Here is a 26,786-nt window from a genome sequence, read left to right on the forward strand (position 1 = left end):
ACAACAACAACAACAACAACAACAACCACCTCATCATAAGAGCTCTGGTAGCCTACTGGTAAGAAGCTGCACTGCAATTCCCAAAACATGCAGTTTTAATTCACCAGCTGCTCCATGGGAGAAGGATGGGCAATCTCTTATGTAATTTATTACCTCTGACAGCCTGCTGGAGGGTCAGCTGTGGGTTGGTTCTGACTTGAGGACATGCAACAGAAACCAACATTCTCATCATAATGTTATTGTTTCTTATCAGTTGATAGTTGCTCCAGACTTGTTAACTCTCAACTGCAGTCCTGATCCTAAGTCAGGTCAGTAACTCCAGCACTGCCTTTAAGTCAATTATACAATCAGTCACAGTGTGCCCTTAGGCAGAGGGAAACAGAGCTGTAAGAATTTTCTGGATCAGTGCTGATAAAACCTATGGTGGACAGGGAATAGAAGCGTTGACAATACTGGCTACAAAGGTAAAGCTACACACACATTTCAATCTCAGCCCCTATTGGTGTCCCTGGTCAAGAGTCACATTGAAATCTGGATTACAGGAGTTCCTGGTCTTCAGGTTCTCTGTCCACTGGACCACCACCAGTTTCCCCACTTGCCCAGCTTCTGGCATCTATGTTATCATCTCCAGTTTCAATCCTCAGGTAGTGACAGAAGGAGATGACTAACAAAGACAAGTCTGTTTCCAGCAATTTGCCACAAGTTCCCCTTCACATGCCATGTCTAAGAGATATGCAGCTTTCCTCCTTCCCATTAGAAATACAAATGCAATGATCATAGTTTGCCTAGTTCAGATGATATGAAAAGCTATGCAAAGAGAATGCAGTGAGCCTTAAGGGAAATGGCCCAGAAAACTGACACTCCAGACCATATGCCAGAGACTGGTAGTGGTTAGGTGACAGACACCTTTAGAAAGAAAGCAGCTCATTGTACTGTCACATGCTATTCAGAGCTGCACTCTAAATAACCTGGAGAAAGTGTCATGGACTGAAGAAGGAAATCCCACATGGTCTTCCCTCCTCATTTTCAGAGACACTCTGTATTACTATATATAGAACATTTTTTGGACTTCTATACTAGAGTTCTATGAAAATAAATAATGGCAGAATCAAGGGTTCTCGCTTCCTCAATAGCTTCACCTTTCTGATTTATCCACCTCGAAAGGTATTCTAACAGGGGGACCTCCAACAGAAAGAGGGAGGATTGTGATTCACTTTAAGCAAAGACAGGTGGCCCTTCTCATCTTTTGTCATTCCATAGCGTGCGCAGAATAGCTTAGTCAAATATTTTTTTTTAAAAAAATATGTTAAATTGCTTGCCTCAACAATTTCCTGTCCAGTGAATTCTTAATTATGTCATGGATTTTTTTGTATAAAGCTCTTTCTTTTATCTGTTTTAAATGAGTTGTCTTTTGATTTCATTGATGGTGCCTTTGTTCTCATGTGGCTGAGCAAGAGTTTGAAGAACGGCTTTGTAGTGTTTTGTGTTTGGTGCCACTCCTTAAATAGAAAGTCTTGGAGGAAAATACTGGGGGGGGGGCGGGGAATGAGCTGCTGAGTTGAGAGTTTCTTCAAGTACAGGCAGTCTAGAAGTTTACTTTTATCTTTCAGGGTTTGAAATCCACCCCATTAGAAATCACTTGCGTGCCCTCATTTCCTGCCCTGCACCAGCTGCTCCTTCAGCCAGTGAGTTGATCATGTGCTTGTGTCAGAATCATACAGCCCACTGCTGTTGTATCTATTCCAACTCAGTGACCTCCTGCTGAGTTTCTGTGACTGCAAATCTTTAGTGGAGGAGAACGCCCTTCTTTCTCCATCAGAGCAGCTGGTGAATTTGAACCATTGAGCTTTTGGTGATCTCTGCAACTGATAACATGCCATGCCACCTATGCTCCTTCAAAATCACACCAAGAATCCAGACATTCTAAGGGAATGGTATTTACAAGTGCACCTATAGGCAATTTAAGTACACTTTGCAAACTTATATATTGATATTGTGAGAATTTTTTTAAATGATATGTGGAAATACTTGGGCCAGAACTAGAGGCTGTTGTTAGTTGCTGCTGAGTCAGCTCTAAATACTCCAACTCTTGATGATATTAACAGAACGAAACATAAGTCAGTCCTACACTATGTGCTCATAAATTTTTGTATGCTTAGAACCATTGTTGTAGATACCATATCAATCCAGTTCATGGAAGAACTCATTCTTTTTGCTGCTGTTCATAAGATGTTCATTAATTTTTGGAAATGGTCTCTTGGTTTGGAAGCTCTGTTGAAACTTATCATGCCCACCATGGCTCATCCGCAGTCCACACATGGCATGGGCAATTTACAGACACTTTGCACATTTACCTTTTTATGTAAACGTTTTGTAAATATCTGAGTAGGCAGATTGGCCAGAGTTGAGGGACAAGAATATAAATAACCAAGAAGAACTTCCTGAAGCAGTCAAACTTTATAGTGTTGAAAGGAAAAGGCTTTTAAGTAGTATATTCTTGCATTAGTTATGATAATGGATATTTCTACAGATAATCCTTACTGATTAGAAAAACAAATTCTGCTATATCTTTCTGTAAATACACAACAAAGTTAAGGAGCTCTGGTAGCCTACTGGCAAGAAGCAGCACTACCATTCCAAAGGCACGTGGTTTGAGGCCACCCTTCAGCAACTCCAATGGGAATGTTTTCTTTATTGTTTGTTTGAGTTTAGATTATGGCTTTTTTTTTCTTCCATTGAATATATATTTTCATATTGCGGTTCATTTCCTCTTAAAAAGAATTTAAATGTCTATAAACGGAAAAGTTGTAATGTCTTTTAAAAAAATTTAACCTGTTTTCTGTGTTCATGTGATGAAAGTTATATGCTGTCTAACCTGAGCTGATGTTGCATTGGTCCAAAAATACAGCGTTGTAGGAATGACAAAGGACTTGGATATGAAAGATCTGGGTTTGAATCCTAGCTCCTTCACCAGTGCCAGCTGTGTGACTTTAGATAAGACTTTCAACCTTTCTACACCTCTGTTTCCTTGTTTGAAAAATAGCTACATAAAAAAATTAAAATAATGAAGCCTAAAAAATAATACTTCCCACTGAATTATAGTTAAAATTATATGCAGCCATATTTATTAAATACATATTAGGGATTTTTAAGTTGAATTTTTAACATTTAAAAATTAAACATGGAATAAATACCTTAATTATACTGGCATTGTAACGAATTTGTCCTTTAAAGTAATCTTCTGTTCCTGAACTATTTAAATTGTAAATAGTTAGCGAAATAGTTAGCTACATTATCCACATAGAAAACAAGTAAAGGTATATTTTTCCTTAGCTGCCCTTTGCTAGACCCCGAAAGTGTTTCCTTATGTTTTTCCCTGAGATACAAACATTGGAGTTGTAGATTTTATGAGGTTATTTCCTAAGGTCAGTGCATTATATCAACATTGCACAAGGAGTCAATGTTGTTCTTGAAAGTCTCCCTAAATTATTCCTAAACTATGGTGTGTAGTCTTGTGTTTACACATCTGACTCTCATTAAGGGTTCATGTTGGAGGAAAGGTCCTCTTTAGACACTCCGCAGGGTGATGCTCACTCTGAACAACAAAAGTGGTTCCAGAATATTCAGTTCATACTCCAGTTCACTCATTAAGTACACTTTATATCTCTTTCTTATTTTAAATTGTCCATCTGTCCAATGCCTTTGCATTAGATTTGTTGTTTGTTTTTGCTATGTGCCATCAAGTCACTTGGGACCCATAGCAACCCTATATACAACAGCTCTGAACACAGCCGTATTCTGAACCAACCTTAATGTCTTTGATACACTTACCTCATTACTCCAGTCACTAAATCAATCCATCTCATTGAGGGTCTTTCTCTCTTTCAATGTCCCTCCATCCTCCCAAGCATGATGTCCCTCTCCAGGGACTGGTACCTCCTTACAACATGTCCAGACTATGTCAGAGAGAGCTCCAGAATCCTTGCCTCCAAGGAGCAGCCTGTTTTCACCCTCTCCAGGGTGAACCTGTTTGTTCTCCTAGTAGTCCAGCACTATAGCTCAAAGGCATCAATTCTCCTTCTATCACCCCCAGTCATTGTCCAGCTTTCTGATGCATAGCACATAACTGTGAATACCATGGCCAGTATCAGGCGCACCTTAGTCTCCAGACTTAACATTGTTGCTCTTCAGTTCTCTGGAGAGGTCCCTAACAGCAGACTTTCCCAATGCAATTCATTTTTTAAATTTCCTGACTGCTGGTACCAAGAGTGTTGTTGACTGTGGAGCCAAGCAAACTAAATTGGTTAACAATCTCAGTCTTTTCACTGTCTATTATGATGCTGCCAATCACCCAGTGGTGAGAATCTTTGTTTTCTTGATGTTGAACTTCAATATATTTTGAAGTCTGCAGTGCTTGACCTTCTGCAGCAAGTGACTCTATCGATTGTTAAAAGCATAGCTAACACTAAGCCAAATGGGAATTCCAAAACAATCGTGTTCATGTGGGACCTAGATGTAGACCAAGAGAGAGTTTTTCTTATAAAAAAAAAAATAAGGAGAATTTAAATAAAACAAAATGTGCCAGAAATCCTGCCATCATATTTATACAGTTTGTAATCTGAGCACATAATCTGAAAAGGTGGACTCTATGAAGAAGGACACAGCGTTAGGATTGAGAAAGAAGGCTTATTAGTAACTACAATGTTCTAATAACATAACCTTACCTGCTGAAAGCAAGGAAGACTGGAAGCACTTACTGATGAATATCACTATGGATTACAACCCCCCAAAAATGTCTCACAACTGGAACAATACACGAAATGACACTAAACAGGTGGGGGAGAGGAGAAGATTCAAATTGTCCAGGATTTCATTTTACTTGGTTCTGCAATCTGTGCTCATGGAAGCAGTGGTGCAGAAATCAAAAGACGCACTGCTTTGAATCTGCCACAGAGGACTTCCTGTTGAAAAGTAAAGATATCACTTTGAAGATTAAGGTGCACCTGAGGATTAGGGAGCTCTGGTTGTGCAGTCCACAGAGCGTTGCATTGCTAACCAGAAGCCTGTATCTCTATGTTGGTTTAAATCCACCAGTGGGAGCACAGGAGGGAGATGAATCCCTGAAAAAAACTACTGGAGAATTTGAGTGGAGAGAGTTTACCATTAAAGAGTAGCATGAAGAACATGAAAAGAAGGAGGCCAAAGCAAAGGACCAAAGAGGATTTTTACTGACCTGGCCTGTCTTGAGAGGAAGCTATCTTGTTTCAGTAGTTATCAGATTGATCTCATTTAGCGAGCTTAGTGGGTTCACATTCTTTTCTGGTTGACATACAAGGCTTAGGTTTCTATCGTTTTTATTTGGTGGGACAACCAACCATCTGTTTCAGTTGTGAGACATGAGGCTTGGGACAAGGGGCTGTCAAGGACATTAAATGAGTGGCTCTTACTGATTAAAATGAACCATCTTTACTGATCACGTCTAGGGTCACCGTCACGAGGCGCCTGGTTTACAATATTGTTGGTACAAGTGGGAGCTGCTACAGGGTTCTTTAGGGTTTGAGGTTTTGAGTTGGGGTTTTATGTGGGTTTGTTTGTTTGTTTTTGTCTTTCTCACCAGAAGGGCTTGGTGACTGACTTCCTCTGTGCTCCTTTCAGAACAGAGCAACACGTTGCCCGGTGCCTAAACTCCATTAAATCAGGGGCATAGCTTTATAGGATGCTTTCTTTTTTTTTCCACATTCTGCGCACGTTTAATTGAACATTTGTACGTTTAACATTACACTTTCACATTTAACAAAAATTCTACAAAGTCATTGTCTGGGTCTGAAAGCATAATATTCTAGTGGGGATAGGGAACAATGAAGTCCTGGTGGTGCAATGGTCAAGCATTTAGCTGCTAACAGAAAGATTGGTATTAAAAAACCCTGCCACTCTGTAAGAGAAAGACCTGGTGTCTGGTTCCATAAAGATTCCAGCCTGTTGTTATGTTGTTGTTATGTGTATAGGATGCTTTCATGGTACATTTGGCTCACCCTGGCTAGGCACTTATTGTAGCGACCTGGCATCCCACTGTAGAAATGTTGACCATTGGCTTTTTGGGGGGGTGACCTTTGGTGGCAGCTTTCCAAATGTTTTATAGCTAACACTAAGATCTTATCCTTTGGCAGTGCCTCCCCAATACCTTTATGTCTCTGTTCTTAAACTAAGAAAAGAGGCAGAAGTTTATGCTATCAGAACCAGGAAGCCAATATTGACATTGATAGACTTGGTGCTTGGGGTGCATGAATGATGTCAGAAGTGGTGGACTCTTTGGGCGCATAAATGACACTAGAGAACAGGGGCCAGAATGAGAACCACCTGCCACTAAACTTTGAACTCTCTGTAGTATCATCTGATTGGCCAGACTCCAGCCTGGAGGCCACTCAGCGAAGGAGGCCATTGACAGGGCCTCACCTGCCTAGCGCACAGTCTCTCTTCTCCTATGTCCTTTCAGGAAGGGTTGTATGTCCCCTTGGGGATGTAACTCTCTAATAAATCTATCTTTACTATTTTACCATCACAAAAAAACCTACTGGAATGTTAGCTATGAGTTGATTCCAACTCAACGTAAGTGAGTTTAGTTGAATTTTCAGCTAAGTCATGGTATCCCGAAGGCATGCGATTTCAATCCACTAGCTGCTCCTTGGGAGAAGGATGGGCAATCTCCACCAGCATCTTCTGAAAACTCACTGGAGGGTCTACAATGAGTTGGTTCCAACAATATATATACAATGAATAAGGAAGACCCAAAAAGTAACAGTGTATTTAAATTATGGTTGTTGGTGAAGAATATTGAATGTTGTGAGGTTTGTCAGAGGGTGTTCAATCTGTTTCCAAACAAGTGCAGCCAGAATGCTCCTTGGAATTGAAGGTGACAAAACTTGGTCTTTTACACTGTGGACATGTAGGGAACGTTTGATAGTTGGTAAAGTAGACATGGTGGTTGGTCAGCCAAGAACAAAGAAACTCTTGAATAGGTTGAATTGAGAGAGTGGCTGCAACAAGCAACTCAATACAGCAGTGGTTGTGAGGATGTTGCATGATGGGGAGAGTTTAGTCCTGTTGTGCATATGGCCTCTGTAAGCTGGAAGCAACACTACAGCTACCAAGATCAGTCAGCTATTACTGAGTAGCAAAGCATTCCCAAACAACTGTTAGTTATTACCACTCCAATCTCTAGTGACCTCGTGGTAAGGAACTATACTGCAGTCCCAGAGGCATGCAGTGCGAAGCCATCAGCTGCTCCACAGGAGAGAATGAACAATCTGCTCCCATGCAACTTATTGCCTCTGAAATCCTGCTGGGAGGTCACTTATGGGTCAGTTCCTACTCGATTATACATGACAACAACCACCTATATATAGCAGTTGGCCAGAGTGACCCTTTATGTAAGGGGCTTTATGACAACAGATACTTTTGAGGGCTTACAGATACTCGGATGGGAAAACATCTCCAAGCTTGACAGGATAGATAAGGGAAGAACTATTGTCTGCTTGGATAAGGAGGGTTATTTTTTTTTTAATATGTTCAGACTATGAACCTTTTGTAGTGGTGCATTTCTCTTTGATGTTTCCTTTTCTTCTGTCTGTAGGTTTGATTCAGCTGGGCAGCATTGTATCGAGCTGCAGATTTTTCTGGGTTTGGATCCTTGGTACAGGCTGGGCTCAAATCTGGTCCTTCTATGTCTATTCTGGAGCCCAGGCTGAAGAAGCAGTCACTACCAGGGATGAGCTCTCAGGACCATGGCAGAGAAACAAGGGGCTAGGGTGATTGTGCAAGAGCAGTTTAAGCCTATTACTGCAGCATGTGCCATTGCGTGACCTGAGACTCATGGTGACTTGCATGTACAACAGCTCTAAAGCCTGTTCTGTCCTGCACCAGTCTCACTTAACTCTGACATACCTTCTCTCATTACTGTGTCAATTCATCTCATCCAGGGTCTTCCTTTCCTGTGCTGTCCCTCTATTCTTCTGAGAATAATGTCCTTATCCAAGAACTGGTCCCTCTTGGCCACATGCCCAAAGTGAGACAGAGCTTGAAAAAGAATACTAGTATTTTTAAAAAATATCTAATCTCCTAGCAATCAATTTTAAATTACATAGTCTTCCTTAGCATTGAACTGTCAGTTGGGTATTTTATCTTTTTTTATTCAGTCCTGTAGATTTTTGGAATCTATCCAAAGACTGAGTTCTGGTGGACTATGGTTAAGGGCCTGTGCTGCCAGCCTGAAGGCTCACAGTTCAAATCCATGGGAGAAGGATGGGCAGTCATCTTTCAGTGCCTCTGAAAACTCACTGGAGGGTTCAGATTTGATGGTATAGAGCAACAACTACAAAGACAAGGTCCTACAAAAAAAGAACTAACATCTTTTTCCCCCCACGCTCCTTGCTGTTGAGTTTATTTCAACTCCTAAAGACCCTATCAGATAGCCTAAAACTTGTCTGCAGGAGTTCCAAGACTGTCATTTTTACAGAAGCAGATTGCTATATCCTTCTTCCACAGAACAACTGGTGGATTTGAACCGTCAACTTGTTTGTTAACAGCTTATCACTTAATCACTATGCCACTAGAGCCCCTCCACTCCTGATAACCACTAATAAAATTTCATTTCTATGCTTTGACTTATTTTATATATTTCATGAAATGAGATAATATAGCTTTATATTATGTCAGCTCTTTAAGAGCATGTATGACTTAACCCAACCTGCCTGATACTCTGAACCTGTCTTACTCTGCAGTGCTTATAGAAGTGATCTTTAAAGACACACTTCTCAGATAAGAAGCCAGCAAGAGCCAGTCTTTAGTGAGTGTGATTATCACTTAAGCACTGGTCCTGGGCTCACTAGTCAAATAACAACAGTACCACAATGTGCTCCAATAATTTCTGGACTCTAAAAAAAAAAATCCTGTTATTAAACGTACAGCTTGAGTGCTCTTTGGAGGCAAGGATGGGGATGTTGCTAAAACAGGTTATTCCTTGGAAAAGGACATCATGCTTGAAACGGTGGAGGATCAGAGAGAGAGAGAGAGGATCAATGAGATAAATTGATACAATGACAGCAGCAGTAGGCTCAAGTGTGTTAGAGACAGTGAAGATGGCACAGGATGGGACTGGGTGCAAATTCATAGAGTTGTTATGAGTCATACTCAACTTGATGGTACATAAAAATAACAATAAATACCTAAAGATTCAGAGCTCTTTCTGGGTAACCCAGCCCCTTGAAGCAAAATTATTTGGTCAGAGAAGCAACCACGGGAGAAATAGCCTGTACAACAGTTTCTTATCCATGACCTGAGGCTAGTGGTCTCCCAGCACATCTTGGTCAGAATTCAGGCCAAAATCACCTTACATGGCAAAAATGCCATAGAGTTAGGGGCCTTATGAAAACAGATGTCTTTGAGGGCTTACAGAGACTCGGATGGAAAACATTTCCAAGCTTGACAAGGTAGATAAAGGAGGAACTATATTGTCTGCTCAGATAAGGAGGGTTATTTTTATTAATATTTTCAGACTATGAACCTTTTATAGTGGTGCATTTCTCTTTGATGTTTCCTTTTCTTCTGTCTGTATAGCAATCAGCATTATTAAAAACTTGGATTTGACTAGATTGCTCTATTTGTGTGATGTCAGAGTCATCCTTAGAGACAATTACCCAAAGTATACCTTTCTGGGCTCAATTTTCTTCTCTTTGATTAGGAAGAACGTGAAACCAGCCTGACATCTTGTACTTTCGTTGTTGCTCTATAGTAACATTGCACGCTATAAATAGACAGTCTTAATGAGCCTGAACCTTCTCAAGCCAACAAGATTTATTGACGCACAGGATATGGGGTATGAGTAAGAGAGAGGAGTCAAGGACAGCGCCAAGATTTTTAGTTTGAGCAACAAAGGAGAAATTATTTCCAAATCAGGTAAGAAAGAAAATGGCTGAAGCAGGCAAGGGGATAGTTTGCAGATCGGGTGTTACAACTAGATGTGTTACATCTGAGACGCTCGTTGAACATCTGTACTTCAAGGAGATCATTCCATAACTGAGTCTGGTGTTCAGAAAACAGGTCTGGATGACAAGAATAAATTTTAAAGTCCTAGGCACAAAGACAGTATTTAAAAGAAGCTAAAACAACAGTATGAAAGGTAAAAATGAAATGAAAAAAAAACCAACCAACAAATAAAAATACAGATCCTGGAGAATGAAGTAAGAAGGTAAACCAGAGGCATCCCGAAAACTAGAGAAGAAAGTGTGTCAGGAGGATAGGATGACCAACTGGCAAATGCTATTGATAGGGGAAATAAGCTAAGGGTGGGAACCTGGCTGTTGAATTTAGCAGAGGTAGAAAGAGGTCAATGACTTTGTGGCATAATGAACAATATGGCCAACTGCTAACTAAAAGGCCTGTGGTTCAAATACACTATAGAAGAACGATGATAGTCTTTAAACTTACAGCCTCAGAAACCCAGTAGAGGGTCACTGTGTTGGAAATGGTACTACAGCAGTAGATTTGAGTTTGGAGTTTAGAGTCATTGGTGACTTGGGAGAGGGGACTTACAGTGACATAGTGAGGGCAAAAAACAAAATGTGACTAGGGTAGATTAAAGAATGCATGGGAGGAAAGTCACTGGAGACAGTGAGTACAAATTACATTCTGGAAAGTGTTTCTGCAAGGTGGCCAAAGATGGAGAAGAGTTGCAACAGCTGCTCCATGGGAGATGGATGGACAATCAGCCATGCAATTTCCAACTCAAAGGCACACAACAACAAGAGTTATTTATCAGTGCTAGAATTCACAGAGAAAACACTGGTATCTAGTTAGATGCTACTGCTTGGGTCAGGTGGGACTCAGAAGTTGGATAGGGTGAAACAAGGTAAAAATGAAAATGGGCAAAAGAAATATTTGAGGGTCTGATACTTGTTAACTTTGGGAAATTTCAGAAGTGCCAGTTTTGAGCTGTGTCTTGATGGGCACAATGTCTTTTTCCAACCAAATTCATTGTCCAGTGCTAATGTACAATTGGCATCAATTGCCTTCTCCCTTCTCTCTAGCTTAATCCAGTGCCAGAAAGAAATCAGTCTCAACCAGATTTAACATAACTCAGAACATAGATTAGAAATATAAATCCACAATCCCTCAGAATAATAGTGAAGAACCTAGTATAGACTTGGGCATCAAATGAACTTTCAATTGAATCCCAGGCTTCACCACTCTTCCTTCATCTGAGTGATCTTTGCTAACTCTCTGAGCATCTGTTTACTTCTCTGCACTGTGGAATCAATAGTAATGACTATTTAATAAAGATGTTATAAAAAATCATTGATAATAATAAACATAGACATTTGCATACACACACACAAATACACACACTGTAAGTTAATTAAATCCCTAATTCCTGATAAAACAGAAATTAATTTTATTTCCACTACTTCCATTCTTTTCCCCCAAGACTTCACAGATACTTCTTCACTCATGCTCTTGAAATTTCAGACATTACTGCTTTAAGAGATTGTTTTTAAGGTGTCTGAAAAATAAAAAAAGAGCACCTGGAAAACAAGTCTCCTTCCCCCATGTTCAAATAACTGTAAAATGGACAATATAGATTTTTCAAAAGCTTTCCTCACACCTGGTAAGAGAAAAAGCTTTAGTTGTTTCAGCTCCAGTGTAATTTTCTGAACTGACTGTAAGTGCTTGAAGTGAGGACTTCATCTCCACTCCTGCTTCTCCCTTAGCTGTTTCATGCCATAATAGCCCAGATTCAACATTGAGCTCATTCCCAGCTTTGAGAATCCCAGGATTTTGTGTTTGTCATTCTGCCTTAGGCTTCACAGCTCATGAGGAAAGAGCAGGGGAGGATTGCCATTCTCATGTCACAGAGGACATAAGAAGCACACTTGGAACCTGTGGCAAACTGAAAGATACACTTCGGGTCTCTGGAGCTTACTCAGCTAACTCCTGAGGGTATCTTTAAAGAATTGTATTAAAGAAAATAGAACTTCCCAAATATAACTGCTCTTTCCAAGTCTCCAGAGGTGGTCTCCTACATCTTTAATTAGGGTGGAATTAAGAGAGAGGTAATTTACCTAAGGTTTGCTCAAATATCACAGGGAGCTAAAGAGTCCACTGAAAACATAACAAGACCATTACAGCTAGCAGGACACTTGTTAGAGAGAATATCTGATGATTGGAAGGTAAACTGGCAAAGATGCTTTGAGAACAGATAGATGCAAGAAGACGTCAAAGGGGAATTAATGAACACAATAAAATTCTTGAACTGCCCTCTGGGGAAAGTGAAACCAATTATCTAGTGGGCTTCTGTTTTGCTGTCTGACTGAGATAGGCAACAGATAGGGAGCAGAGATGAGCTGAAGGGAGATGGAAGTGAAGCTTCAGGTGGTAGGCCACTAGCTTTTTGTCACTCTCTTTCAGATAGTAAGACGTTTATCTTTAAAAAGAAATATTGACTGTATGTGGTAAAAATATTGATTTGGGTTTTGGGTTTAATGTAGTGGGAAGGGATCAACACAATGAACTTCCTTTCACCAAATTAAAAACCCCACTAAAGTGACTGCAAAAGAAATTTTATAGAAAAGGATGGGAAGAATGAAGACAGAGAAAACAGCTGCTTTACTTGTGAGAAAATTTTACAAAACTCCAGAGAGTGAAAATAGAAACACAGAAAAGGTCAAGATTAAAAATTGCTTTGGACCTCTCAACAACAGTACTTGCAGCAAAGAGACTGTGGAAAAATTTCTTCAAAATTCCAAAAGAAAGACAATTCCATACCCAGCCAAACTATCAACCAAGGCTGGGCATAGAACACTCTTGCTATATTTACTTCTCTTGCACATTTCTTTAGGAAGCAGGTGGAGAATAACTCCACCAAAACAAGAAAGGTAATTTAGAAACAGCCGGGATGTAAGAAATGGGAGTTTTAACCCATAAGCAAGCTGCAAGTATCTCCAGAAGAAAACAGTGGTGCAAATGAGGAGATGACAAATAGTTACCAAATGTAAAGGACAATCAGTCCAAACTGAACCAACCAGCAGGCTCTGGGTAAAAGTTTTTCAAGAAAATAAAACTGAAAAAGTAACTGACATGTCTGGTGTCCTGAGAGGAAATTTTTTAAATGTTTTAATTCTTTTTTAAATAATGTTAATGAACATTTACAGATTTTGGATTTCCATTCATTCATTACTGCACTTCTCTCCCCGCCTAGCCCTCTCCCCCTCCCACACCCAGTTCACTCCTCTCTTTGAAAAGTAAAAGAAACACTCTCTCCCTGGTACACAATCCCCCCACACCCCTCCCACTGCCCCAAGTACATGCAACCTTAAATCCTAGCGAATTGTGATATTAACTGCAATGAGTAAAAACCCAGTAACAATAAGAAGAATCTCTGGTGGCACAATAGTTCAGCACTTAGCTATTAATCCAAAGAATCCATCAGCCGGTTAGTAAGAGAAAGAGGAGATAGTCTGTGCCCATAAAATTTTACAATCTTGGAAATGATAAAGAACAACTCTACTCTGTTTTATAGGGTCACTATGAATTAGGACAGATTCAATGATAACAGGTTTGGTGTCTTGGTTTAATTTTGTTTTTGCTTTTACTTTTTAACAGTAAAATTATGTATTTACTCCATATATATGAAGGATTGAGGGAGATTGTAATGCTGGTTTTATTATATAAGACCTGCTCACTCACTCTTTCACTGTGTCCGCAGGAGCCCTTAGAGGGTACTATCAATCAATGAGGGGTAAAAAAATGATCATCAATTGAACTGTAGTATCATTAGGATCACTGTGGTTAAAAGTTTAACTGAGAACTGAAAGTTTAGTAGCTCAACCCACTTGATGCTCCTTGAAAGAAATATATAGTACTTTGATTCCATAAAGATTAAAGTCTTTAGAACCCTGTGAGGACAGTCTGCCCTGTCCTATAGGGTTGCTATGCATTAGAAACAACTTGATGATGAAGAGTTTGATTGGCTTTTTTTTTAATAACATCTTTTAAGAACCCCTGTGTGGCACAAATGGTTAAATGCTGGTTATTAATGGAAAGACTGGATGTTTGAATCTATCCAGAGACATCTTGGAGACAGGTCATCCACAACCATGAAAACTCCATGGAGTATAACTCTACACTGCAACATATGGAGCCACCAGGAGCTGAAGTTAACTCAAAAGCATTTAGTTGTTGTTGTTGTTATGTGCCATCAAGTCACCTCATAGTGACTCGATGTGATTCATAGTGACCCTGTGTACAACAGCTCTGAACCTTGCCCTGCCCTGAGCCATTCTCCCTGACTCTGCCACACCTAATCCATCATCCCAGTTACTGTATCAATCTATCTCATCTGAGGTCTTCCTTTCCTATGCAGTCCTTTCACCTTTCCAAGCATGATGTCTTCCTCCAAGGACCAGTCTTTTCTGGTCATAGGTGCAAAATATATGAGATGGAGCTTCAGAATCCTAGCCACCAAGGAGAAACATTTAGTTAGCATTGTTTAATAGTTTTATAGTAGCTGTTTACATTAGCCTAGAAATGACAATGGATGCCATCAAGTTGGATTTCATTAATTCAATGACTGTGATGGGATTCTGGATTTCTAAGGATCAAGGGGAAGGGAAAAAAAACCCAAAACAAGCAACTCATGACCAGCAAGTCAGAACCAACTCAGAGGTGATCCTTCACTGAGTTTCCGAGAAGGAAAAATCACACAGGAGAAGATTGTCCATCTTTTTACTGCAGAGTCACAGGTGGATTTCAATCACCAGACAGTCATGGCCTTTGAGCTAGCAGCACAATTCCCTCCAGGCTGTGCACCAAGAGATAGTTCTTAATCAGACACAGTAGGTAACAGATCCAAGCCTGTAACCAAAATAGCCTCACTTCAGAGCTCTTTGATGTTGACTCATTGAAAATGGTGTTCTTAGGACTGAACTTGATGGGCCTTAAGTGAGCCCAATTATTATTTGACTTGTGAAAGTAAAAAAGCTCTAGGTCTGGTGGAAATAAATCTGATTTAAATCATCTCTTAAGAAAGTATCTCTTTCAAGGAGCATCACATTATCAGTTAATCCACAGATCTAAATTCATTTGGTCATTTTGCAGTCTCTCTTCTAAGGCAGTGCTTCTGCAGAGCACACATTTCAGGCTAGCTGAATGCTAGACTTGGGCTGAAATCCTGGTTGTTAATAGCCTGGTTTGGCCCCTAGGCTCACAAGGAACTGCAGCCCCTCCCATGTGCCTATTAAAGTTAAATATCTAATATTCAGGGCTATTTCACTGAATTGAAGTTGCTGCTATTTTTGCTAGTCTATAATTTATGTTCTTTTTGCTTTCATGTAACAATAGTTTTATTTATTCTGTTTATGTATGTGTTGCAGTGACACCGCTGAGTGTAGATATTTTTCTGGCTTCACATAAAAAGCACCCTTTGTGGTGGTATGTTACACTGGTGATCCCCAGTGAACTGAGTCTCACCATGTGTATTCACGTCCATGGATGTAGCTACCAATAGAAAGCCAGAGAAGTGATGTCAGTCCATTCTAGACTTCAGTCTTTAGAAGTTCTGAAACTTTCTGCATTTGCACCATGATGGCAGTCAGTTGCCTTGCACACCTCTAAGAAAACCATGTGGGGATTCATAATAGAACTAGAACCAAAAAAAGGACATATGTAGAAGCATCAATTAGCCCAGTCAAGAGATAGAAACCTAAACTTCCAGCTACTAGGCCCAGCGGAGCTTCCAGACATGAGTAACATCAACTTATGAGTCATGTGCCCGCACCATCTTGAATGTTAATTCTCCGTCACCCATTGGTCCAACCCAGCTGACATTGTATGAAGCAGTGATACACTCTCCTCACTAAATCAGCCTAAACTGAATAATACTAAATGAACACATAATGTTCTTTTAAGCCATTCATTTGGGGATTATTAATTATTCAGTTATAGATCATTCTATTACTATTTGCTTCGCAACTGCACTTGGCATTTGTTGTAGCCTATGAGCTAAATTTGGCTCTGTATTTTCAAGCAGCTCCCCAAAACTGCTGGGTTTGATTCTTTCTCCTGTTCTTTGCTTGTAATTCTTTTGACAGTAATCTCTTGGGGTGGTTATCCATCCAATATAAGAAATGCTTTAAACTGCTTGAGCATTCAAAGTATCTTACTCCAGATGGTACGCCTAAGAGGCTGTAAATTCACTGGTCAAGGTTTTCTGATAGTGTGGACCACTGTGGTCTTACTGACCTGTGGCCTTGCTGCCCAGTCTGGCCTGCAGGCTGGGCATGGCCCTTCTTGACTGTGACCGTTCCTTGTACTGTTTCTGTGACCTGCCCTGACTCTTTCCATTTCTCAGCTGGTGGAGAAGGACTGGTTACTCCATCTCCATCCTTTTATGTGGGAATAAATAGTTTCCCAGAAATGAAATGTTGTTGGAAAGACATCCCCTAGGAATAAACAGACTTCTCCTGCTATGTTCTTTTTAAGTAGGCCCTTTAAAAACTTCTCTTTTCTCATAGCTGCTAAATAAAACAATAAGAGCAGCCTTTAGTACATCAGGAGTTCTGGTGGTGTGGTCCATGAGTTGTGCTGCTAACCCAGAGGCTGAACCTCTCTGGTTCAGATCCACCAGTGGCTCAGCAAGAGGATGGTCAGACTTCTCTTGGGTGATTTACAGCCTCAGAAAACCCACGGGAGGGTCAGTTCTGACCTGACAGGAATTAGGGAGTTAGTATATAAAATTTGTGAAGCCAAAAAAATTGTAAAACTAATTAACCTTCCTATTCCATTTATCCCATCCTCCTTGGAACTAAGCAGCCACACACCACGATACTTTCTGTTCATGAGACCTTCTTTGTGTCCAGGGCCGAAGAAAGAAGTTTAGCAAATTAGTACAGTAGAAAGAGCATCACATTTGGAACCAGACAGGTCTGGATTAAGATTTTAGGTTTCATCATTTTCCAGCTGTGCGACCTTAAACAAATTACTAAACTCTCTTGGATTGCCTCATCAGAAAACGAAGATATTTAAATGCTTACTTAGGAGGATTGTTGTTGTTGTTAAGTGCCATCGAGTCAGGTGACTCTCAGTGACCCTATGAACGAAAGACCTGAACACTTGTATAACTTTCATCCTTTCTCCAGGTTCATAGGGTTTCCGGAGGTAAGCTATTTTAGAAGTGGATGCCACTCCTGCTTCTAAGCTTGTTTTAATCGGGGAGCTCCACCAAACACTGTCCACCATGGGCAACCATTCTCGCATTTTACACATTAGTGTCACAGTCTTCAGCATCACAGCAACCAGGAGTTATCTCTGTACACCAAGTGGACAGATCAGGGCTATATGACCTATAAGAATGTTTCACCACAAACAATTAAAAACAGACCTGAGGGCCGTGGATTAAAATCACCCACCTTTGGCTTGGTAGCATCACTTTCTATCCACTAGGCCAACTAATCTCTCTATGATGTTGTTGTTGTTAAGTGCCGTTGAGTCATAGGTGACTCAAAAGGTAGGTGAACTCAAAAGTCGTAGGTGAATGAAAGACCTGAACACTTGTATAACCAAAAATCAAACCCACCACCATTGAGTCTACTTCCCACTGGTGACAAAATGCCATCGGGTTTCTGAGGCAGTACATATCAAGGACAGCAGACTTCTTCACCTTTCTCCTGTGGATTAGCTACTGGGTTCAAACTGTTGATCTTCTAGTTATCACTCTGCTGCATAACCCACTAAGCCACCAGGAATTAAAGATTTAAAGTGAATTCCAATAAGAATACAGAACATAAAGTTGATGCTTAATAAGAGTCATTCATTAGGAAGATGAAAGTGATGATGTTAACTTGAGAGAAATAGAGGAACATCAGCGAATCCGTGCATGCGTGATTGATACTATCAATCCTACCTCCAGGACAGATGGGTAGAAAAGGAATCTAGAATAAAGAACCAAGATACACTGGGGTCAACATATCCTCTGCAGGGGTGCTGGGTCTGGTTAAGCAATGTGCACTGCATTGCCCAATTGTGTGTGGTCTTGATCCTGATCTTTTAGATTTGAAATGTGGTGGTGGGAGCAGAACAGGCTTGGTAAACAACAGTTGTGAAGTGGGCTAGCTATTACTAGCTCACAAGAGTGGGTTGTTAGTTGTTCAAGGATTTTGCCATGTAGCTGTTAAATAAAAACATTAATGCAAATTAAGTTCTATAAACTTTGAGATTATTTCCACCTGTGCACCCATGTGGTAGAAATACTTCATGTTGGTGGTTGCCATCAAATTGATTCCAACTCACCGGAACCCTGTGTACAAACAGGCTGGAACCCTGTGCCATCCTCCAACATCCTCACAATTTCTTCTGTGCTTAAACCATCCTTACATTCTTTGTGTCAATCCATCTCTTTGCAGGTCTTCCTCTCTTTCATGGACTCTCTACTTTTCCAAGCATGAAAAGCATGAAGTCCTTTTTCAAGGACTGACTCCTTCTGATAAAATGCCCAAAGTGTGTGAGGTGATGTCTCACCATTCTTGCCTCCAAGGAGCATCCTGGTTGTACTTCCTCTGAGACAAATCTTTTTGTGTTTTTTTAATAATCCATAGTAATACCTCTTCCTAACTCTACATCCTAAAATCCTACCATTGTAATTTACAATTGATCATAATTGATCATAATGCATTTACTACAATAAAAGTGCCAGCCCTAAAGATTAAGACTTATTTGCTAAAACTGTACCACTAAAGCACCAGGTAGACAAGATTAAGACAAGCAAAAGGTAATAAATTATTCTCTTACTTACTGCATGTTAATTATGTTTAAATCAATTCCTGTCACTAACAAGGAAGAAGTCTGGTGGCCTGGTCCCTGTCGTTGTTGTTATGTGTTGTTGAGTTACCTGCGACCCATAGCGACCCTATATGTACAGCAGCTCTGACGCCTGTCCTGTCCTGAGCCAGTCTCACTGATTCCAACACACCAACCCCCGTTGCCCCAGTTAGTGCATCAATCCATCTCCTCTGGGGTCTTCCTCTCCTGCGCTGTCCCCCCACTCTTCTGAGCATGATGTCCCTCTCCAAGGATCAGTCCCTCCTGGCCACTTGCCCAAAGTATGTGGGACAGAGCTTCAAAATCCTAGCCTCCAAGGAAAAACTTGGTTTGATCCTCTCAAAGACACACCTATTTGTTTTCTTGGCAGTCCATGGTATGTTGATGACTCTTCTCCAGCACCACAACTCAAGGGCATCAATTCTTGTTCTGTCATCCTTAGTCATTGTCTGGCTTTCTGATGCATAGCAAGTAATTGTGAAGACCATGGCCTGGATTAGGAGCACCTTACTTTCTTAACTGAAATCGTGACATTTCAGTACTCTGGAAAGGTCCCTGACAGCAGATTTTCTCTTGTCCATTGGGAGTTGTAATGCCAACCCAAAGGCAATGCGTCTTTAGTGGTTCAAATCCACTAGTACTCTGAGGGAGAAAGAGTGACAAACTACTTCATGTGATCTACAGAATCATAATCAACTCATAGCTGACACTCAGGCAGGTTTTCAGAGGTAATCATATGGGAGGAAATTGCCCATCTTTCTCCAGTGGAGCAGCTGGTAGATTTGAACTAGGTGACTTCAGGAGTGCAGCACAGCTTCTTGCCATTAGGCCATCACTGCCAACACAAAGGTACAAGGTTCAAATCCCCCAGTCACACCATGGCAGAAAAGTGGACACTCTCCTCCTATGCAATTACTGCCCCTGAAAATCCACTGGAAGACCAACTGTGACTTGGTTCCTACTTGATGACACACAACAACAACAACTGAAGCCTGCTGGAGGGTCAGCTCTAACTTGGTTCTGATTTGATGACAGAAAATTGAGTTTATTAAAGAAGAACCAAAAAGGTGAGAGACGGCCAGAATTTGTTCCCTCTGCAGCAGTTTTGAGTTCAGACTGACCTCTCTCTACACCATAGATTTGCTTGAACCTAATGGGTGGAACTATGTTGTGGTCATACAAGGCTGCAGCCACCAGCTGTGTGTATTGAATGGAGGCTCAGGAACCAGTGAAGAAATGTGACCTAAAGCCTTGAGTCCTGGAATGCTATGTTTGTGTCGTAAAGCATGCGTGAAGATTACAGCTAAGCATACATGGCTGATGGTCCACGAGTGCTTATCTTTTAGCCCGGTTCCGAGCTCACATGCCCTTTTTTTTGTTTGTCATCCTTCCCACTTCTGAGCCAGCCAAGGCAAAAAGCGGACGGTCCGGTGAAGGACAGGAAATCCAATTCTTTGCGGGCAGGTAGAGTTCAACCTGCCTATTAACATCTTGCTGAGTGGTAATAACCCACCATGACACAATAACACAACACACCATCACAGGACGCAGTACAGGACCGCTGAACAGGCGGTGACAGATGGCTCAAATAAGCTGTACTAGTGGCTAATGCCATGCAAAGCCCCGAGGATTGCCAAGTGCTTGAGGAACACACAGGGATCAGCACGAGCTGGTATTTCATCCCCAGAACAGAAGTTGATCCTTATCCTTTAACGTAGTTAAACGATTTGGATGACCTTTTGAATGAGTTTTTTGTAGATCTCATTCTGTAAATCTCCAAACAATGTCATATTTTCTTCCCTCCATTTAAGTATTCTCCCCCCCCCTCTGTCTTTGAGAGTTATGACTTAACTACAAAAACAGTGGACAAATAACGTTTTCTTAATGCCTTAGAAAAATCACTAAGGTCATTATCATTTGTTCTCACTGGCCAGAATCCACAATTTTCAAGCATAACACAAGGTTGAAGAGGTAACATTGACCTTCCTTAACATTTCAATGCTGCAGGCATTTTATCCAGCACACCCCTATTAAAACCAACTTGGCCAACAATCTCTCCTTCTTACAAAGAGCAGTTCTGAAAATGTTTGAAGGATGAAAGAACACATGCTATGTGTGCCAGGAAGCCCATGGTCAGGCCAGACCAGGGGGAGATGCTTCCCAGAGGTTGTCAAACACAGGCATCCCCGTCTATGCTGCTCACCTCCACTGCCTCTGACGCATCTGCCTGAGCCCTGGTCTCCCTCTCCTACTTGAAACCAGGGAATGGTCCCAAATGACGTTTTGTGTACAGTCGCCAGCTGTTCATGCTTTGCTTTTGCTTGGGTTTAGCAACATAAATTTAAAGTCATCTCCAAATGATTGTAAAACCCTTATACTCCTTCCTTTTAAGATCGTCAGAGGATTAGAAATTTGGAGTATACTTGGCAATTTTAGGGTGCTGAGAAATGAATGTAAAACAGGCAGAGAAGCTAAAGACTGAATGGTTTCTGGAGGATCTGGACAGCCACAAACTGAGTGACTGAGGGTCAGTGATGAGGAAAAGGGGGCCACAGGGGGAAACAGAAGCAGGTCAGCATCTGCATGTAAAAAGGCAATTCTGTCTAGAGTAAGAATGTCTGGCTTTGCTCACAAGCTCCATTCTTGTAAGGCTAGCCTTGTAACCACGGACCACTTAAGCCTCCATGCCTCAGTCTTCTAGTCTGTACAATGGAAGTAAGAATGACTGCACTGTTCATAAGGTTCTTAGAAGGATTAAGTGCACTAATCTTTGCATAGTGTTCTTGTAAGTGCTGGCTTGAGAGCCAGTCTGTCTGTTCACCTTTCTAAAAGCCTGGAGAATGTGTGGCCATCTGGATGTTTTTGAGCTGAGAGAGGAATGCAAATAAAAAAAAATTGTGATGTGAGTTTGTGATAGAACCAGATGAAAAGATTGGCCCTCATGAATATATTACATGCTGCCTGTGCAGTGTTGTTAGGGGAAGCCAGTCCTTGGAAAAAGACATCATACTGGAAAAAGGGGAGGGTCAGTGGAAGAGAGGAAGATTCCCAACAAGATGGACTGACACACTGACTGTAACAATAAGTTGAGCATGTCAGAGACCATGAGAACGACACCGGATGGGCCAGCCTCAGATCTATTGTTCAGATGGCTGCTATGACTCACAGTGTACTCGATGACACCCGACAGCAACAGCAACAAAGCTGTGTGATTTCAGAAAAGTTGCTCAACCTCTCTGCATTTCAGGTTCTTATTTCTCAAGTAGTGATAATAATAACAGCCCCTAATGACAAGAAATGAGGGTGGAAGTGAGACTTTGTCTTGCAGACCTTAGATATGTTATCGGGAAAGACCAGTCCCTGGACAAGGACATTATGACTGGGGAATTAGAAGGTCAAAGAAAAGGAGAGCCTCAATGAGATAGATTGACACAGTACCTGCAAAAAAGTCTCAGACAAAGCAACATTTGGGAGAATGGTGTGTGAACTAAAAGTGTCTCTCTCTGTCATACATGAGGATGCAATGAGGCAGAGCTGACTCCACAGCACCTCGCAAACAACACCATCACTCCAGATATGTAGCCTAGTGGAAAACCACTGCACTGCAATCTTAAAGGCATGCGGTTCAAATCCACCAATTGCTCCCAGGGAGAAAGATGGGCAGACTCCTTCAGTGAGATGTACTACCTCTGAAAACCCACTGGAGGGTCAGCTATGGGTTGGTTCTGACTCCATGATACACAGCAATGACAGCGTGCGTTAGATGGTAGCTTCCGTCTTTACTTGGTAGTACTTGTGCCTCTGTGATGTGCCCTACATGCTGCTGACCCAGTCAGCACACAGATATAATTAGCAATTAGTAAGACAACTTTTTCTTTCATAAAATTAATTCTTGCTCTTTAGGGGGAAGTGAAAATATCCAGATACATGGGAAGAACAAGGAATCCCTCTGAGCCAGAGACGACAGCCTCTTGCTGATTTGTACCCAGGAGTTTACTCTGTAGAATTCTGTCGAGATATGCGTTCATTTTGTCAACCGCCTTACTTACATAACATTTCAGCAGGCCCTGCTAGTTCCCTCTGTGATTATCTACCCTTCGTGAACATCATTTCAATTCTAGAACTTCAAGGACACATATGTTGCTATAATTTATTAAGCATCCTAGCCTGGAATTCATGCTTTTTAATTTTTTTTATTTCACTATTACAAGTCTATTGAGATGAGCACTTTTCACATAAAACTGTTTCCATAAGCTGGGATTATTTAAGATAAATTTGAGACATAGCAACATTTACTTTGGACAGATTTTCAGGGGAAACCCATCCTTCAAGAGAGACACCATACTAGGAAGGGTCATTGAAAGAGAAGAAGACCCTCAATGAGAAAGATTGCTACAGAAGTGGACTTGAGCATGATAGAGATCCTAAGGATGGTGCAGGATGGCGCCAAGTTCAGATGAGTTGGTTTAAGGGTCACTGTGAGTCATAGTTGACTCAAAGGCTCTTAAGAATAAATTTGAAAAATGAAAATACTAAGTCATTGCCATATATATATTCAAGATTTATCATGCATTCCTCAATTCTTTTCCTAAATAATTGTATCGGTAATACCACCAATCAAAAGAATAAAAAAGATGTCCCTTTTTGTGCTACCAATCCAAAGACAGGCCATGGTCTTTGCAATCGCTTGTTATGCATCAGAGAGTTGGACAATGACTAGGGAGGACAGAAGGAGAGTGGATGCTTTTGAGCTGTGGTGCTGGAGAAGAGTACTGAATGTACCGTGGACTGCTAGGAAAACAAACAGATTCATCTTGGAGAGGATTAAACCAAGCTACTCCTTGGAAGCAAGGATTCTGGGGCTTCGTCTGACATACTTTAGACATGTTGCCAGGAGGGACGGGTCCTTGGAGAGGGACATTATGCTTGGGAGGGTGGAGGGACAGCGCAGGAGGGGAAGACCCTCTATGAGATGGATTGATTCGGTGACTGGGGTAATCGGGATGGGTGTGTCAGAGGCAGTGCGGTTGGCGCACGATAGAGCAGGGTTTAGGGCTGTTGTGCATAGGGTCGCTATGAGTCGGAAACGACTCGACAGCACATAACAATAACAACAACAATCCAAAGACAGGCAGTTCAAATCCACCAGCTATTCCATGAGAAGAAGATCATGTAGGAGATTTAAAGTCTCTGAAAAATCAATGAGAGGTTACCTGTGAGTGGAAAGGAAAGAAGTTGGGTTTTATTTTTCTCTAGCACAGGGTTTTATTATATTTTAAACCTTGTTTCAATCTACAGGTAAGCAATGATGTCAAGCAGTATAATATGTTTTGTGTTTTTAATTACTTCCATGCTTTGAATATTTTTCTGCATGTCAGATTTTAAATTTTATCTTTTGAGAAACTTATCTGTTCTCTCTTTTTTTCCCTCCTTTTCCCTAATGTTGTTGTTGTTATGTGCCATTGAGTTGCTTGCAACACATAGAGACCATAGTACAACATAGTACAACAGCCCTGAAACCTGTTATATTCTGTGTCAACTTTACTGTCTCCGACACACCTCTCCTCATTATCCTAGTCTCTGTATCAATCAGTCGCATCGATGATCTCCCTCTCTTTCTCTGGTCCCTACTTGCAAAATGTCCAAAGTATGTCAGACAAAGCCTCAGAATCCTTGCCTCCAAGGAGGAGGCTGGCTTCAACCTCTCTAGGACAAACCTGTTTGTTCTCCTGGCAGTCCAAGGTATATTCAGAACTCTTCTCCAGCACCACAGCTCAGAGGCATTAATTCTTTTTCTATCATCCCTAGTCATTGTCCAGCTCTCTAACTCATAGCATGCAATTGCGAAGACTATGGCTTGGATCATTGTTCTTCAGTACTCTGGAGAGGTCCTTCACAGCCAACTTTCCCAGTGCAATTTGTCTTTTGATTTCCTGGCTGCTGGTACCAAGAGTGTTGATGCTGGAGCCAAGCAAACTAAAGCTGTTAACGATCTCAATCTCGTCACCCTTATATATTTTTTCTTTTATTTTGCAGATATTCTTTATATACTCAATGTCATTAATCTTTTCCTTATCTGTAAGTACTTATCCCCAAGATGCATTATAACTTCAGTAGTTATTCTAATGGAAAAAAAGATTTAAAAGTGTATTTGTTTTGTGCATCTTTTTTCTGTTAAGAAAAACTTAAAATGAAATATTCTAAGATATACATTTAGGTAGATGGGGAGAATCCTTACTTTACGCTTTTGCAAATATGAGTTTCCTCCAATTCCTCAGTCCATCTGAAGTTGACATTATGTTGGTATGTAGTATGAATTAAGGCTAGACATTGATTTTTCTCTTCTAATTTGCTAACCAACTGTCCTAATGTCATTCATTGAATAATTCTCCCATTCCCCATTGATCCAAGATGCCTTTCTTATCATAAATTAAGTTTTTATACATTCTAGGTCTATCTGTTCTGCTCTATTGATTGGCTTGTCCATTCTTATGCCAGTACCGTGGTGTTTTAATTATAGTTGAAGGGTATTTTAAACCCACAATTTCAAGAGAGAGCACAGCAGAGCCAGAATAATTATGTGAATGTGAGCTTATGGGCAGATGCCTAATATAATAGTTTGTTCTCCTTGCCGATCCTTAGGCCTTGAACAGGTCACAGGATGATTAATATTTGTTAAAATGTGAAAGGAGATACAGAGGGATGTAGGAACATTAAAGTCCTCCCAACACATTAACTCCTCTGGACAGGACCTTGGTTGACATCATCATCATTTGCCTCTTTGAATCTTCTTTTTCTCTGTTCACATGTGTTGTCTTTCCATCAGGAGTCACCATGTTTCTTCTGATCTTGACAGAAGGCTCATCCACAGGGAAGATTTGTTGAACTCATATGAGGACATGTGACTAGCGCTGGTCAGTAAAAGGTGAATGGTAATGACTTGCATCAATACTGGAAAAAAGCTTGGAGAACCACTGCTTGGTTCTACTCCAACCATTTACCTGGGTCCTGGAATAGGGACAGCCTGTGAAGAGCTGTAGTGGATCCTCAGTTATTAAGTAGCATGAAATATAAATGGATCCTTGTTGTTGTAAGAGGAGATTTGGTGACAGACTAGGTTAGGTATTGGGATACTCATCAGTCAATCAAAAGACAAATTGCAATGGGAAAATCTGCTGTTAGAGGCCTCTCCAGAGTACTAAAAAGCAACTATGTCAATCTAGATACAAAGGTGCGCCTGATCCTGGTCATGGTCTCTGCAATTACTCCACTGTGTGTCAGACAATGACTAGGAATGACAGAAGAATTGATGCCTTCGAATTCTGGTGCTGGAGGAAAGTCTTGAACTTAGGCTGCCAAGAAAACAAATATTTGTGTCTTGGAGAAGATGAAACCAAGTTTCTCAATGGAGGCTAGGATTTTGAAACTCCGTCTCACATACTTTGAGCACATTGTCAGGAGAGACCAGTCCTTGGAGAAAGAGATCATGCTTGGAAGAGTGGAGGAGCACCAAACAGGAAAACCCGGGATGAGATGGATTGATACAGTAATTGAGGCAATTGGGGCTGGTGTGTCAGAAATAATGAGACAGGCTCAGGACAGGGCAGAGGTCAGAGCTTCGGTACATAGGGTTATTATGGGTTGCAGGTGACTCAACAGCACATAACAACAACAACATTGGGACACTCACCAAAAGGTCAGAGGTTTGAGCCCATGAGTTGGAGAAAGATGATGCAGTCTGATATTGTTAATATTTACAGCCCTGGGCACCTAATTGGTGCTGTTCTGCTCTGTTCTACAGAATCTCTATGAGTTGAACTCAACTCGCTGGCACAGGACTTTGTAAGCCATTGTATTTAAAGAATAACACAACATATCCTACTCTGAATATTTAAACTCATCAATGTTGAGTTGAAATCAAT

Source organism: Elephantulus edwardii, unplaced genomic scaffold (genome assembly GCF_000299155.1).
Source record: "Elephantulus edwardii isolate Elephantulus edwardi_28Jun2011 unplaced genomic scaffold, EleEdw1.0 scaffold00079, whole genome shotgun sequence".
Classification (NCBI taxonomy): domain Eukaryota; kingdom Metazoa; phylum Chordata; class Mammalia; order Macroscelidea; family Macroscelididae; genus Elephantulus; species Elephantulus edwardii.